General features: G+C 37.3%; 1 pseudogene; it reads right to left on the minus strand.

Moving 5' to 3' along the window:
- Positions 1-12,214: 12,214 nt before the first annotated feature.
- LOC115699792 (cyclic dof factor 2-like) lies at positions 12,215-14,702 on the minus strand (annotated as a pseudogene).
- Between the last annotated feature and the right edge of the window lie 1,662 nt (positions 14,703-16,364).

Consider the following 16,364-nt stretch of genomic DNA (forward strand, 5'->3'; position numbering starts at 1 on the left):
TTAAGTGATGGAATGAACAGAAGCACATGCTTTGGGGACAATAATAACTCGTACCAACAAACAAATAAAAAAAATCTGATTGTTTTTTTTTTTTTTTGGCAGACGGATTACAGACACATATATTGCATCAGATTTATATAAAATGTGTACATGAACACATAATAATTAACTAAATTAAGTAAAAACAAAGGAAAAGTCATAATCAGAATAGTGATTACATATAATATTGAAAAGAAAGAATATTCAACAAAAGGGAGAGAAAAGAGAAAGGGAAATGTTAAGAGTTAGTTAGTATAAGTTAGTTATGTTTACTGTCTTTCTGGTTTTTCTGTTATTGTTCTGTTACAAGAATTAGTTGGCTTGTATGCCAAATCCCTTGCCTATAAATAAGTGTAACATTCCTCATGTAAATTTAGAATATTACAATCAATGAAACACTTTCTTTTCTCTCTGAAATACTCTGTTCTAACATGGTATCAGATGAAATAAACTGAAGCTTCAAGCAGTCCCCTTCGAGCTTCAAGAATCAAGATCTTCCTCCTCCGATCATGGTGCGTACTCGGGCCACCAGTTCTGCAACAACGTCTGACGATCCTTCCAGAGTTGAAGCACCAATGGCTCCTCCACCATCAACCAATTCCGCTGACAACCCTCCACAAACAAACCAATCAATTCCTGCTCTGCGTCGATCTACTCCAATCGACAGACCAGCTTATGAAGACATTAGATCACCCTACTACATCAGCACAGCTGATCATCCGGGCCTCTCTCTTGTCACTCCAGTTCTCTCGGACAAGAATTTCCAATCTTGGAAAAGAGATTTCAAGCTCTCCATTGGAGCAAGGAACAAGACTCCATTCTTGGAAGGTACTCTTCTTCAACCCCCTGCAAATGACTCTCTTTTTGATCATTGGACTCGTTGTAATCAACTTGTTATGTCATGGATTTTACATTCGGTTTCACCCGAAATCAAGAGTAGCATCATGTACCTTGATACTGCTCATGAAATGTGGACCGTGTTAAACAATCTCTTTAACCAAGCTAATGGTCCCAGAATTTTCGAATTAAATGAGACACTAACCTATCTCAATCAAGGAGATGATTCGGTTAGTGCCTATTTTACCAAACTTACAGCTGTATGGGATGAAATTCATCAATTGAGACCATGCATTCCATGTACTTGTGCTGCTGCTGCACAACACTTGGCTCATCAAAATCATGACCAAGTATTACAATTCCTTAAGGGCCTCAATGATACATATCAGGCTGTGCGAGATCAGATCCTACTTCTTGATCCTTGTCCTGCCTTGAACAAGGTTTTCTCTATGGTAATCAACCAAGAAAGACAAAGGTCTCTCGGCCATCGATTTCTTCCCCCTTTGGCTGCTGCTTCAAGTTCTTCAAACCCACAAGATTCTGCACCTACAACCAATGCAGTCTCGAAGAACAAAAGACCACGGCCACATTGCACAAATTGCCAAAAGCCAGGCCACTATAAAGATAAATGTTACTTCCTAATCGGTTTTCCACCTGGTTATGGCAACAAAAAATCAGATTCTACTTCTACTAAAAAATCTGATTTGAACACCAACAACCCGCAAGCTTCTCAAGTTACATCTTCAACACCTGATTTCAACACACAACTTACACCAGCACAATGCCAACAATTGATATCAATATTAGCACAACAACTCCCAACAACAGATGCATCTACATCTGACAAAGCTATGATCAATAACATCTCAGGTATTCTTGACCCTTTCTTGTGGATAATGGATAGTGGTGCAACACACCATGTATGTTGCCACCTAGAATGTTTTTCTTCTATTGAATCCATCCCTACTGACCTTTCTGTCCATTTACCTACTGGTTCAAAAGCCAAGATCCATAAAATTGGTACTGTGGTTCTCAACTCCCATATCACTCTTAAAAATGTATTATTTGTACCCGATTTCAAGTATAATTTGATTTCTGTTAGTGCCCTCACACACAACACAAACCTTGCTGCAATTTTTAAATCTAACAGCTGCCATATACAGGAATCTACAATGACATCGAAGATTGGGATAGCTAAGAGAATTGGCAACCTATACTACCTTCAACAATTAGACAATGAGGACAAATATTCAGTCCAAACTTGTAATACTCAATTGAATAATCTCCAATGGCATACACGCCTTGGACACCCTTCTGTAATGGTTTCTAATAAAGTCAATAAACAATTACAAATTCCTCATATTCCAAGTTCATTTAATTGTCCTACTTGCCACATTGCCAAACAAAAGAAATTACCTTTTCAATCAAATAATAACTTTACTTTGGCAAATTTTGATCTTGTCCATATGGACATTTGGGGACCATATTCCATCCCTTCAATAGAAGGCTACAAATATTTCTTAACCATAGTGGATGATCATTCAAGACACACTTGGTTATATTTTTTACGTTCAAAATCGGATGCCACTTTGGCGATTCCTACCTTTTTTGAACTCATACATACACAATTCCAAACAAATATTAAAGCTGTGCGTACAGACAATGCCAAAGAGCTCACACTTACTAATTTCTATGCTCTTAAAGGCACAATACACTACACTTCATGTGTAGGAAGACCACAACAAAACGCTGTGGTCGAAAGAAAACATCAGCATATATTAAACGTTGCCCGAGCTCTAACCTTCCAATCAAATGTACCACTGCAATACTGGTCTTTTATCATTGCCACTGTCGTATACCTTTTAAACAGAACTCCTTCTGTTCTTTTAAAAGATCAAACCTCATTTCAGATATTACACAACAAACTACCTCAGTACTCACACTTGAGGAATTTCGGCTGTCTTGCCTATGCATCACATGTCAAGACCACCACCAAACTTTCTCCTCGAGCTAGAGCTTGTGCTTTTTTAGGCTATCCCCCCAACATGAAAGCATATACTCTTTTAGATCTCCAAACAAAACAAATTTTCCAATCAAGAGATGTACTCTTCTATGAGCAAATTTACCCTTTTGGCCGTGTGTCCCACACAACACACATTGACAACTTCTTCTCTACAAATTCTGAGACTCATCATCCTCAACTTGACTCAATTCCTTTAAGTTCTACTGAGAACAATTTATCTCAGCAACAACAAGTCAACAATTCCCCATCCTCACCTATTCTCGAGGATATATCACAAAATTCCAATCCCCCCTCACTGGTTTCACCTCCCAGGCATAATAAAACACGCACCAAATCAGGTCGTGTACAACATCTCCCAAGTTATCTAAAGGATTATCAATGTGACTCTATCACAAACACTAGCACCGATCATCCTTTACTCAATTAAATTTCATACCATAAATTCTCTCCTGAGTTTCGAGCAGCTATTCTTTCACTCAGCCTTACACCAGAACCTACATCCTACAAACAAGCATCCAAATTCAAGGTTTGGAACAATGCCATGGATGTAGAAATAGATGCTCTCGAAAAAAATCATACATGGATAGTTGTTCCACTTCCACCCAACCAACATGTAATTGACAATAAATGGGTATATAAAAAGAAACTAAATCCAGATGGTACTCTTCAACGTTGCAAAGCACGTTTAGTAGCTAAAGGTTACACTCAATTACCTGGCATCGATTACTTCGACACCTATGCTCCCGTGGCCAAATTCAATACTTTAAAACTTATTTTTGCATTGGCAGCCATTCGCAATTGGCATTTACATCACTTAGACATAAACAATGCGTTTCTACATGGGGATCTCAATGAGGAAGTTTACATGAAACTTCCCCAAGGATATCAACCCAAACATCCCATCCCTCCCAATGCCGTTTGCAAACTCCAAAAAAGCATATACGGCCTTAAACAATCCTCTCGCCAATGGTATGCAAAATTGAGTACCACATTACTTCAACATAACTTCATCCAATCTCCAAATGATCACTCTCTATTCATTAGAAACCAATCTGGTATATTCATGGCTCTACTCATCTATGTTGATGACATAGTCATTGCCACCAACAACATCCCTGCCATGAACACATTCATTACTACACTCGACACCAGATTTAAACTTAAGGACTTAGGCCCCCTTCGCTTTTTCCTTGGATTAGAGATTGCTCGATGTTCAAAAGGAATATCAGTTTCACAAAGACCCTTCACTCTACAGCTCCTACAAGATTCAGGCTGTCTTGGTTCCAAACCGGTTTCTACCCCCATGGAACCCAACACCAAACTAAGTAATGATTCAGGGGATTTACTGCCTAATCCTACCCCTTATCGAAGTCTCATAGGGAAACTTCTCTACCTGACTATTACACGGCCTGATCTTAGTTTTGCCGTGAATAAACTTAGTCAATATCTTCAAACCCCTCGACTTCCTCATATGCAAGCTGCCACACGCATTCTCCATTACTTAAAGAACTCACCAGGCCAAGGTCTTTTCTTCCATGCTTCTCCAACCGACACTGTTCAGCTCAAAGCTTTTGCCGATGCAGATTGGGGTGCATGCCTCGACACAAGACGTTCTATAACAGGCTACTGCATATTCCTTGGCCAATCCCTCATCTCATGGAAGTCTAAGAAACAACAAACCATCTCTCGATCCTCCGCCGAAGCAGAATATCGAGCAATGGCTCATGCAACTTGTGAACTCACATGGTTACTTTCCATTCTCAAGGATTTCTCCATCAACATGACACTCCCATCCACACTTCACTGTGATAACAATGCTGCCATTCATATATCAGAAAATCCAGTTTATCACGAACGTACAAAACACGTTGAGATCGATTGTCATATAGTTCGAGAAAAGATCAACCAAGGTGTTCTTCGCATGAGCCATGTTCCATCCAAAGCTAACTTAGCCGACATACTCACCAAACCTCTTTTTCCAAGTCACTTTAACGATATTGTATCCAAGTTGGGCATTCGAGATTTCTACGCTCCAACTTGAAGGGGCCTGTTAAGAGTTAGTTAGTATAAGTTAGTTATGTTTACTGTCTTTCTGGTTTTTCTGTTATTGTTCTGTTACAAGAATTAGTTGGCTTGTATGCCAAATCCCTTGCCTATAAATAAGTGTAACATTCCTCATGTAAATTCAGAATATTACAATCAATGAAACACTTTCTTTTCTCTCTGAAATACTCTGTTCTAACAGGAAACGAAAGAAAGGAAATGGAAAACATCAACTTTTTGTTTTTCCACCTTTCCATATTGGCAATTTGGATTCTTTTATGCTTGAGAGTTGAGAAAGAGAAAGATGCTTTGCCCATATATAAATTCAAGTTTATCTGCACAAAATGAGAGCCGCCTACGCTAACTTTTCTATCTTTGAATCTAAGCATATAGTTGGATATTATAATTAACTTAATTGACTTAACAATTTATTTTTACAAAAAATCTATTAAGCAGTAACCTTATCGGGTGTGTCAGAAAAGGGTACCTTTGTTGAGCTGGGGAAGAACATACTGCAATCTATTTGCCTGATATTGTCGACTTCCCTTATCACACAATCATGTATTTATGCTTCAATTGGGCCCCACGCGCACAATTACCATAACTAATATCTCTATGCATCTTGTACTTTTTGACTAAAAGTGAAAATCCAATCACTAAGCAGTTTTGAAAATACTTTATTTGTTCTCCTTTCAATGAAAACAGAAGTTAAAATATGATATAAGTAGAAGATAATATGTGGGGAAGAGTACAGATTTATTCAACTTCTCCTGAATTCTTTTGTTCCAAACATTTCACTTCATTATCTATATATTCCACAATATAATATATTAGTATTTACATGAACATGTGACTAAATTCTGAGGAGAAAAAAAGAACCTGTTCATATGATTTACAAGGGTGTGGGAGACAAAAAAATCACTGAAGATTGTTGGATTAAAAATTCTATGTGGGCACATATGTATAATGTATATGCTGTTATAAAGTGTGATACAAAATTAAGTGACCAGGTATCAAAAGGGTATTAAAGTGTCATGGAATTAATGTGTAGATACCATAAGTTAATTTATAATTTGTTGAGGGGCCAAATTATAAATACCCAAAACTCATTCTAAGATGAGTCTATAAATAGGTAGTGGTCCCTAAGAAACACTAGGGTTTCTGTATTCTCTCCTTCCCCATCAGAGAAAATACTCTAGAAAATAGTGTATTCTTGGAAGATCAAAACCTTCTCTGCAATCTCTAACAATGGCTTCAGGTTAGTGCTTCCGCTCATATTTTATCATCTTCTTCTTCTTTAATTTAGCAAAGGCTTTATAGATTTATGATTTAGGGTTTTCTATATTAAAGCACTTTTAGGAATATGTTCGGATCTGTGATTTATATATTTCTTAAGTGTTTTATAAATCCTAACAAGTGGTACCAGAGCCACCTTTATTAAATTAATTGAAGATCTGATGATTTAGTTTATGAAATTTGGGGATTTTAAAAATTAGGGTTTTGATTTTTGTTTGAATAATATTGTGCCTTAATATTTTATGGCTTCTGTATATATGTCGTAAGTTTACGATTTATTGATAATGGCTTGAGGACTTTTACAGTTTGGTATCTGTATATTGGGTATTCGCCGTTGGTATTTTTTTCCTGCGGTTAAATTCCAGTAATTGATTAAGATATATACATATATAACCTCTTTATGTATGTGACCTTTCATTGATTGTATCAGCAAGACCATAAGGTCATATATATATATATTCTTTTGTCTCATATACTGTAGTTAGTATATGTATATATATATATGCTTCGACTGGCAATTTTTTATTTTTTTTTTACTTCAGTGGCTACCATGGTTTTATATATATTAATCATTAATGGTATGATATGATTATACGATTATTTGCCGGTAATATATATTCATGATATATGGAGGAGACTCATGATATATATTTGAAAAGCCCAGCCCAATACTTCATACTGATATACATGTTTTGCTTATATTGATTTTATTTGTTGTGGCTTGAGATGTATATAAATAACTTCACTTTTATATGCATTTTTATTCTGGGCATGCATGGCTTTAGTGAAGTTAAAACTTTAGATTTTATTTATTGATTCGCTCATAATTTAGTTAAGATAACTTCAGAGAGTTTCATACATATAGTGAATTCATTTATTTTATTTCTGGATGGTAATATATGAAATTTTGTATTGATCTTATGATATATATATTGTTGTATGCCTCTTAAGATCATATATATTTTGGTTTAAACAATTTAATTCAAATTTTGGTGTTGGTTTATGACTAATATTTGAGTAAATTAATTGAAACAATATGTCGCCAAAGTGACCTCTTTTGTGTAGATTAATTTATTTAAATATTAAGATGGTTGTGTGTTTGTAATTGATGCTTATATTGACCAGCCCAAAGGTAAGTGAATATTTCGCTAAATTTCAAACATACATGTGGCAATAAATGTGTGACAATTATAAGGTATTTTGTGTGAGCAATACGTTAGTCCAAAGATTAACCTATTGTTTGGCACAGTTTTTATTGTCAATATTTGATTGCTACACCAAGAGTACCGTTTACAGTTAATATTACTGTCCAAAGACTTGATATTAATGTGTGTTTGGTATCTTGAGATGGGATTAACCAATTTTTGAATTTATTGTTTAATTATGCATATTAATGTGAGCTTGTTTTATTTGTTCTATATTCAGCTTCTGCTGCCTCAATATCTGCTAATATTAATTCTATTCCTATGTTTAATGGGACCAATTTCAAGGATTGAAAAAGGAACTTACTTATAGTTCTGGGATGTATGGATTTAGATCATGCACTAAGGAGTGAACAACCTGCACCTCTCACTAAGGAAAGTTCCCATGATGATAAAAGGGAATTTGAGAGGTGGGATCGTTCAAATCGCATGAGTCTAATGATTATGAAACACTGCATTCCAGAAGCCTTTTGGGGCACAGAATCCGAAGGGGTTACTATGGCTAAGAATTTCCTTGAACAAATTGAGGAACGTTTTGCTAAAAACGATAAGGTTGAAATGACAACACTTCTTGGTTCTTTAATGAACATGAAGTATAAGGGTCAAGGAAATGTAAGGGAGTACATTATGGAAATGCATCATATTGTCTCAAGATTAAGGACACTTAAGATTGAGCTTTCAGATGATGTACTTGTACTCATGGTTTTGTTAACGCTTCCTCCACAGTTTAACCAATTTAAAATTAGTTACAACTGTTAAAAGGAGAAATGGACTCTCAACGAGCTTATTTCTCATTGTGTGCAAGAGGAAGAAAGGTTGAAAAAGGACAAAACCGAAAGTGCTCATTTGGCCAATACCCCTAAGGATAAGGGCAAAGAAAAGGAAATTTGAGAATGAAGCTGCTAAGGGTCCAGTTCAAAAGAAACAACAACAGGATTCTAAGGGTTGTTTCTTTTGTAACCAACCTGGACATGTGAAGAAAGATTGTGCCAAATATCACGCATGGCGTGTAAAGAAAGGTATTAATCTTGCTTTGGTCTGTTCTGAGGTTAATTTAGTTTCAGTACCTAGAAACACTTGGTGGATAGATTCTGGTGCTACTACTCACATAAGTGTTTCTATGCAGGGTTGCCTGAGCTACCGAAAGCCAAGTGATGGTGAAAGATACATCTTTGTGGGCGATGGTCAATCGGTGGAAGTGGAAGCAATTGGGCATTTTAGATTGTTATTAGGAACTGGTTCTTATTTGGATTTGAAAGACACTTTTGTTATGCCGTCTTTTAGACGGAATTTAGTTTCTGTTTCTTTGTTGGACAAATTTGGATATTGTTGTTCATTTGGAAACAATCAGTTTACTTTGTCTTTAAATTCAAATATTATTGGAACTGGTTATTTGAATACTTATGACAATCTTTATTTGTTAGAAACAATTGCATCCTATAATGAAACCTTGCATGTGGAATCACGAGGTACTAAACGCAAATTAAATAAAGAAAATTCATCGTCATTATGGCATAAACGCTTAGGTCATATCTCAAGAGGTAGAATTGAGCGTTTTGTGTCCGATGACATTTTAGAGTCTCTTGACTCATAGATTTCAATATCAGTGTAGATTGTATCAAGGGAAACAGACCGAAACTAAGAGATTAGGTGCCAATAAAGATTAGGTCCCTCTGGGGAGAAGCATTAAAGGTAGCAGCTTACATTTTGAATAGAGTACCAAGTAAAGCAGTTGCAAAAACACCTTATGAGCTTTGGACAGGTCGAAAGCCTAGTCTAAAGCATTTCCACATTTGGGGATGTCCAGCTGAGGCAAGGCCTTATAGGCCACATCAAAATAAATTGGACTCCAAAACAGTTAGCAGCTACTTTATTGGTTATTTTGAGCGATCTAGGGGCTATAAGTTTTATGATCCCACTGTCAGAAATATTTTTGAGACGGGAACTGCAACATTTTTTGAGGATGTTGAATTTGGGGGAGAAATAAGGTTAGAGACATTGTTTTTGAGGAGGAATTGAATTCAAACTCAGTTCCTACTATCATTTTAGACAATGTTCAGGCTTCCACACCTGTCATTGATCAAGAAATGAATTTGGAACCTCAACAAGACAATGTTGAACAACTCCCAAATCAAGATGAGGCTATTGTTCCAGAAGAACAAATTCAACACCCTCAAGAACAAGAGCCATTAAGGAGGTCCACAAGAGAGAGAGAAGAAATGCTATTTCAGATGACTATTTTGTATTTCTTCAAGAACATGAGGATGAAATTGGAATGATGGAAGATGATCCAATCAACTTGCATCAGGCCATGAAAAGTTCTAACTCTCAAAAGTGGATTGATGCCATGGATGAAGAGAATAAGTCTATGCAAGACGATAAAGTTTGGGAAGTTGTCCCATTACCAGAAGGTGTAAAACCAATTGGTTGTAAGTGGATACTTAAAACCAAGAAGGATGAATATGGTAATGTGGTGAGATTTAAGGCACGTCTTGTAGCAAAAGGCTATACTCAGAAACAAGGCATTGATTATACAGAGACTTTCTCTCCGGTTTCATCGAAAGACTCTTTTAGGATAATATTGACACTTGTTGCTCATTTTGATTTTGAGTTACATCAGATGGATGTTAAAACAGCGTTTCTCAATGGCGACATTGATGAGACAATTTATATGGAGCAACCAGAAAACTTTGTGGTTGGTGACCCAAAGAATATGGTTTGCAAATTAAAGAAATCCATCTATGGACTCAAGCAAGCTTCTCGTCAGTGGTATCACAAGCTTCATTAAGTAATTATCTCATTTGGTTTTGAGATGAATATTATTGATGATTGTGTATATCACAAGTTCAGTGGGAGTAAATACATATTTCTGGTTCTATATGTCGATGACATATTGCTTGCTACTAATGATATAGGCTTATTGCACGAAACCAAGAGATTTTTATCTAAGCAATTTGAGATGAAAGATCTTGGTGACGCCTCTTTTGTATTAAGAATTCAAATACGTCGAGATCATTCTCGGGGTATTCTTGGATTATCACAAAAGTGCTATATCGATAAAGTACTCAAAAGGTTTGGCATGCAAGATTGTAGACCAGGTGATACCCCTGTTGCTAAAGGAGACAAATTCAGTCTTAGACAATGCCCTAAAAGCAGCCTTGAAATTCAGGAAATGAAAAAGATTCCCTATGCATCAGTTGTAGGGAGTCTAATGTATCTTCAGGTATGTACGCGTCCACATATTGCGTACATTGTTGGGATGTTAGGCAGATATTTAAGCAACCCTGGTATGGACCATTGGATAGCAGCCAAGAGGGTTATGAGGTATCTTCAGAGAACAAAAGATTACATGCTCACATACAGGAAATCAGATCATTTGGAGGTCGTAGGGTATTCTGATTCTGATTTCGCTGGATGCCAAGATAGCAGAAGGTCTACATCAGGCTACATTTTCTTGTTAGCTGGAGGAGCTATATCTTGGAAAAGTGTCAAACAGACACTTGTAGCTTCTTCCACTATGGCGGCTGAATTTGTAGCGTAATATGAGGCATCAAATCAGGGAATATGGCTGAGAAACTTTGTCACTAGGCTGCGTATTTTGGAGAATATTGAAAGACCACTTAAGATATTTTGTGACAATAAATCAGTAGTACTGTATTCCAATAACAATAGGAGCTCATCCAAGTCAAAGCATATTGACATAAAGTTCCTAGTTGTGAAAGAAAAAGTGCAGAGTGGACAGATATCCATAGAGCACATTGGGACAAACTCCATGATAGCGGATCCACTCACAAAAGTATTACCACCCAAGGTCTTTCATGAGCACACTGCTCACATGGGTGTAGTATTACTTGAGGATATCATGATTTAGTGGGAGTTTGTATTCTCTTTGCTTTATGTTTGTTTAAGACATTTATGTATTTGGTTATTTTCTGATCAGAAATAAAGTTTTCAGTTTATTCACTCTGTTTTGTTATGTTTAAGTTTGACCTCACTTTTGTTTAAGGAGGACCAGTTGGAAATAGGCATGTTCGGTTCACATTGCATGTAATTTCCATGCTACACATCCATGATTGATCTATGTCATTTGGCTATATTTGTATATGTGACCATTGATGGGTTTAGTCATGATTGATATGACGAAAATCGCTTTGATCCTATATGGGTATAGTTGATGGACGAGATTGTTGTGAATACCTTTACATAATAGCAAATTTTGAGCTCATAAGGTTATACATTTATCAGGTAACATATGTTGCCCAAGTGGGAGATTGTTGGATTAAAAATCCTATGTGGGCACATATGTATAATGTATATGCTGTTATAAAGTGTGATACAAAATTAAGTGACCAATTATGTTATGGGTATCAAAAGGGTATTAAAGTGTCATGGAATTAATGTGTAGATACCATAAGTTAATTTATAATTTGTTGAGGGGCCAAATTATAAATTCCCAAAACTCATTCTAAGATGAGTCTATAAATAGGTAGTGGTCCCTAAGAAACACTAGGGTTTCTGTATTCTCTCCTTCCCCATCAGAGAAAATACTCTAGAAAATAGTGTATTCTTGGAAGATCAAAACCTTCTCTGCAATCTCTAACAATGGCTTCAGGTTAGTGCTTCCGCTCATATTTTATCATCTTCTTCTTCTTTAATTTAGCAAAGGCTTTATAGATTTATGATTTAGGGTTTTCTATATTAAAGCACTTTTAGGAATATGTTCGGATCTGTGATTTATATATTTCTTAAGTGTTTTATAAATCCTAACAGAAAAAACTAAATTAACTATAGGGAAACAGCTAATGATCGCCTGCGAGGAAAAATCAGGTTGAATCAAATCTTCTCCTTGTTCTTTTAAAGAGTAGATTCCACTTGAACTGGTTTTTGCAGTGGTCTTGATCATTAAGAGAATAACACCGTATATGTTAAAAAATGCTATCTAATTTTGTTAAAAGCAAGATAGTCTAGTGAGTGACGTTTAACTCCTTCCTTCACTATTCAATTAGCTGCAGTTTACAACTTCCAATTCAGTAGTAATTATGTGCCGCTAGAAAGTTGAGTGATCTGGACAGCTGCAGGATTGGCTTGCAGTATTAGAGATGTTTCAACTCCATAATTTTTCTCATTTCCTTTAGATTGAAAAGCCTTGTGGAGACTTCCCCCATTGCCAGAATTTAACTTGTCATTATTAATTCCAAGTGTTGCCCAAATGGAGCTCTTTGAAGCTTCAGCGGGATCATCAATCCTTAATGTTTTTGGTATCAAAACACTTTCTGAAAAATTATTCTTCTCTTTAAGTGGATCTTCTTGTCCAGTAGTCGGATTAAGAATTTCTCCTTCTCTAGAATGTTTACCAAGTATTCAGGAGTTTGGAACAGTTCCTACAGAATAGTTGGTTGTTGTAGAAGATGATGGTGAGAAGCATGGTACGTTCCAGGACCCTGCTGCATTTTATCCCCAATATGGCTGTGTTGGATAGAAAGAAGTTGGAAAGCCTGAATGGCAAAATCCAGTAGGCAATGCTGCTGCCCACTGCGCTGAATTACATGGATACTGCCAAGAGGCCCCTGGCCCTGGGAAGCATGGTAGTTGAGGACAGCCTTGAGAATCAACCACCATTGGCTTCCCTCCCTTATCGGACGGGGCAGAAGCTGTTACAGAAGATCCGCTTGATTGGTTTCCCCCATTTTCTGCTACTCCAGATGAAACAAACATTCTTTTTTCAGGACCGTGAAACCCTTTTGTTGAAACGGAGTTTTTTCTTCTATCTGCAAGGCTCAGTGCTGAAGCCATTGATTCGCAAAGCGGAGAATTGGAGCCAAACGAAAGAACAGTACCATTGCTTCCTAATGTAGTGTTGTGTACACCATTTGTAGCAAACACTTGAGCTTTTTGGAGGACATCAGGTGTTATTATATGGCGATAGTGTGAAGCGGAAGTGTTCTTGTTCTTGCGTCGCCCTGCTTCCACATCCACGTTCCTCATGGTTCCTCCAATAGTCCAATATCTCCGACAGTTTTTACAAAAATGTCGAGGCTGGTTGACATTGTAATTGTTAAAGTAACAGAATTTGGTGTCCATACTATTGCACCGGGGACATGGAATTATCTTGTCTGGTTTTTCAAAGTTTTTTCCTGTGAGGTACTTATATCACTCTGTTTTGTAGTCTTTGTGGATTTCAAAGACGAACTCTCTCCTTCAACTGATGACGATATAGGATCTTTTAAGTCTTCTGCAGCTTGATACGATCTATTATTGGCCAGTTCTGTTCCTGAGGTTTCCTAAGAGTTTAAAACAAAGAAAGATTCAATGAGAAAAAATTATTTAATCCCAATATTAGTGAAAGTAATCAAAAGTGTTTCATTAATCAATAACTGAGGTATTTATACAAGAGTACAGGACATTGGACACAATAACTAACATAACAGAAAAACTGTTATGTAACTAACTCAGTAACAGACTAACTAAACAATAGCTTATATCAGATTCTAGCTTAAGACTCCCCCTCAAGATGAAGTGTAGAGATTTGAGACACTCATCTTGGACAACAAATAACTAAACTGAGAAGGAAACAAAGCCTTAGTCATGATGTCTGCAATATTGTGCCGAGAAGGAACAAAGGATAATTTGATTTTGTTCTTGTTGACTTGTTCCCGTACTATGTGGCAATCTATGTCGACATGCTTCGTTCGCTCATGGAAGACAGCATTTTCAGAAATGTGTATTGCAGCCTGGTTGTCGCAATGAATGACTGTTGGTTGGGAAGAACAAATGCCAAAATCAGAGAGAATGTTGTGTAACCATAGGATTTCGCAGGTAGTGTTGGCAAGAGACCGGTACTCAGCTTCAGCGGATGATTTGGAGACCGTGGACTGCTTCTTAGACTTCCAGGAGATGAGAGAAGGGCCAAGAAATATACAAAAACCAGTGATTGAACGCCTTGTATCAGGGCATGAGCCCCAGTCTGCGTCCGAGAAAGCCTGGAGATGAAGCAAACGATCGAGAGGGAGTTGTTGCTGATAGCTGGAATGAAACATGAGTCCCTGGCCTGGAGTACCTTTAAGGTACTGAACAATCCTGTATGCTGCTTTGAGATGTGGTTGGCGCGGATCACTGAGATACTGACTAAGTCTATTGACAGCGTAGCTAATGTCGGGTCTTGTAATTGTTAAGAACAATAGTTTTCCAATGAGGCTGCGATATGAAGTAGCATCATTGACAGGAGGACCAACATCCTTACTAAGAGAAATATTAGCATCCATTGGAGATGAAACAGCCTTTGATCCAAGGAGACCTGTTTCATTGAGTAATTGAAGGGTAAAGGGGCGCTGAGAAACAGAGATACCTGCCTTGGATCAGGCAATCTCGAGGCCAAGAAAAAATCTTAAGTGACCGAGATCCTTTAGCTAAAACTTAGAGTTAAGGAATGCTTTAAACTTTGTGGCTTCAGTGTCATTAGTGCTGGCAATTACTATGTCATCGACATAGATTAAAATGGCAAGGAAGCTAGAAGAACTTGATTTGATAAAAAGGGAATGGTCATATGCGGATTGATGGAAACCATGTTCAATAAGAGTGGTGCTTAATTTTGCAAACCACTGCCGAGAGGCCTGCTTAAGACCATAGAGGCTTTTATGCAGAAGACAAACCGGGTTTGGTGGTAATTCCCCCTCATGGACATAGCCTTTAGGGAGTGTCATGTATACTTGTTCATTAAGATCGCCATGTAAAAAGGCATTATTAATGTCCATTTGGTGTAGAGTCCAATTGTTAATGGCAGCCAATGCTAGGAACAGTTTGAGGGTATTAAATTTGGCAACAGGGGCAAAGGTTTCTGTATAATCGATGCCATGTTGTTGAGAATACCCCTTAGCAACTAGACGTGCTTTATATCTTTCTATTTCACCCTGTTCATTGTATTTAATCTTATAAACCCATTTGTTACCAATGGGTTTACAACCAGGGGGTAAGGAAACAACTGACCAAGTGTTGTTCTTTTTAAGAGCAAAAAATTCAGCATCCATTGCTTTTAACCATTGAATGAATTGAGATGCTTGTTTGAAGGTGGTAGGTTCCAACTCAGTATATGCATGAAAGATAGCATTGCGAAAGGCAACACTAAGTTTGTCATAATTTAAGTATTTAACCAACGGATGATTGGTGGAGGAATGACAAACATAATCTTTCAGATGAGTAGGAGGAGAAATTTTTCTGCCTGTTTTAGTAAGAAAAGGCTGCAGGGGAAGGGTATTTGTTGCATCAGGAGCTGGGGAAATGCCAGGAGTTGTGGCTGGTGTTTTGTGATGTGAGATAGGTGCTGAGTTAGGCACCTGGGATGTATCAACACCAGTAGTTACTGGTGTATGTTGATCTGATGCAGGTGGATCGAGAGCAGATGGGAGAGAAGGATCTGAAACAGGGAAAAAATCAGATTGTATATCAGGAGTAGAGGTGTGTTGAACAGGGAATAGTTTATCTAATGATTGTGGAGGAAGAGATCCTTTAAGAGGAAAAACCTGTTCATAAAACACCACATCTCGTGAATGAAAAATCTTGTTGGAACTTAGATCTAGTAATGTGTATGCTTTCATGCCATTGGGATATCCAATGAACATACAAGCATGAGCACGAGGGGAAAATTTGTGCCTAGTGCTTGGTAGGGATGATGCATATGCAAGACATCCAAAGTTCCTTAAATGATCATAGGCAGGTGGTTTGTTATGCATCAATTCGTAAGGTGTTAACCGGTTTAGCAATGGTGTAGGTGTACGATTGATCAAGTACACAGCAGTGTTGATAAGATGAGGCCAATATACCAAGGCTATAGATGATTGAAAAGCCAAGGCTCGGGCCACATTTAAGATGTGTTGATGTTTTCTCTCAACGACAGAATTTTGTTGAGGTCTCTCAACACATGAGTTGTA

The sequence above is a fragment of the Cannabis sativa genome, chromosome 8 (genome assembly GCF_029168945.1).
Source record: "Cannabis sativa cultivar Pink pepper isolate KNU-18-1 chromosome 8, ASM2916894v1, whole genome shotgun sequence".
NCBI classification, from domain to species: Eukaryota; Viridiplantae; Streptophyta; class Magnoliopsida; order Rosales; family Cannabaceae; genus Cannabis; species Cannabis sativa.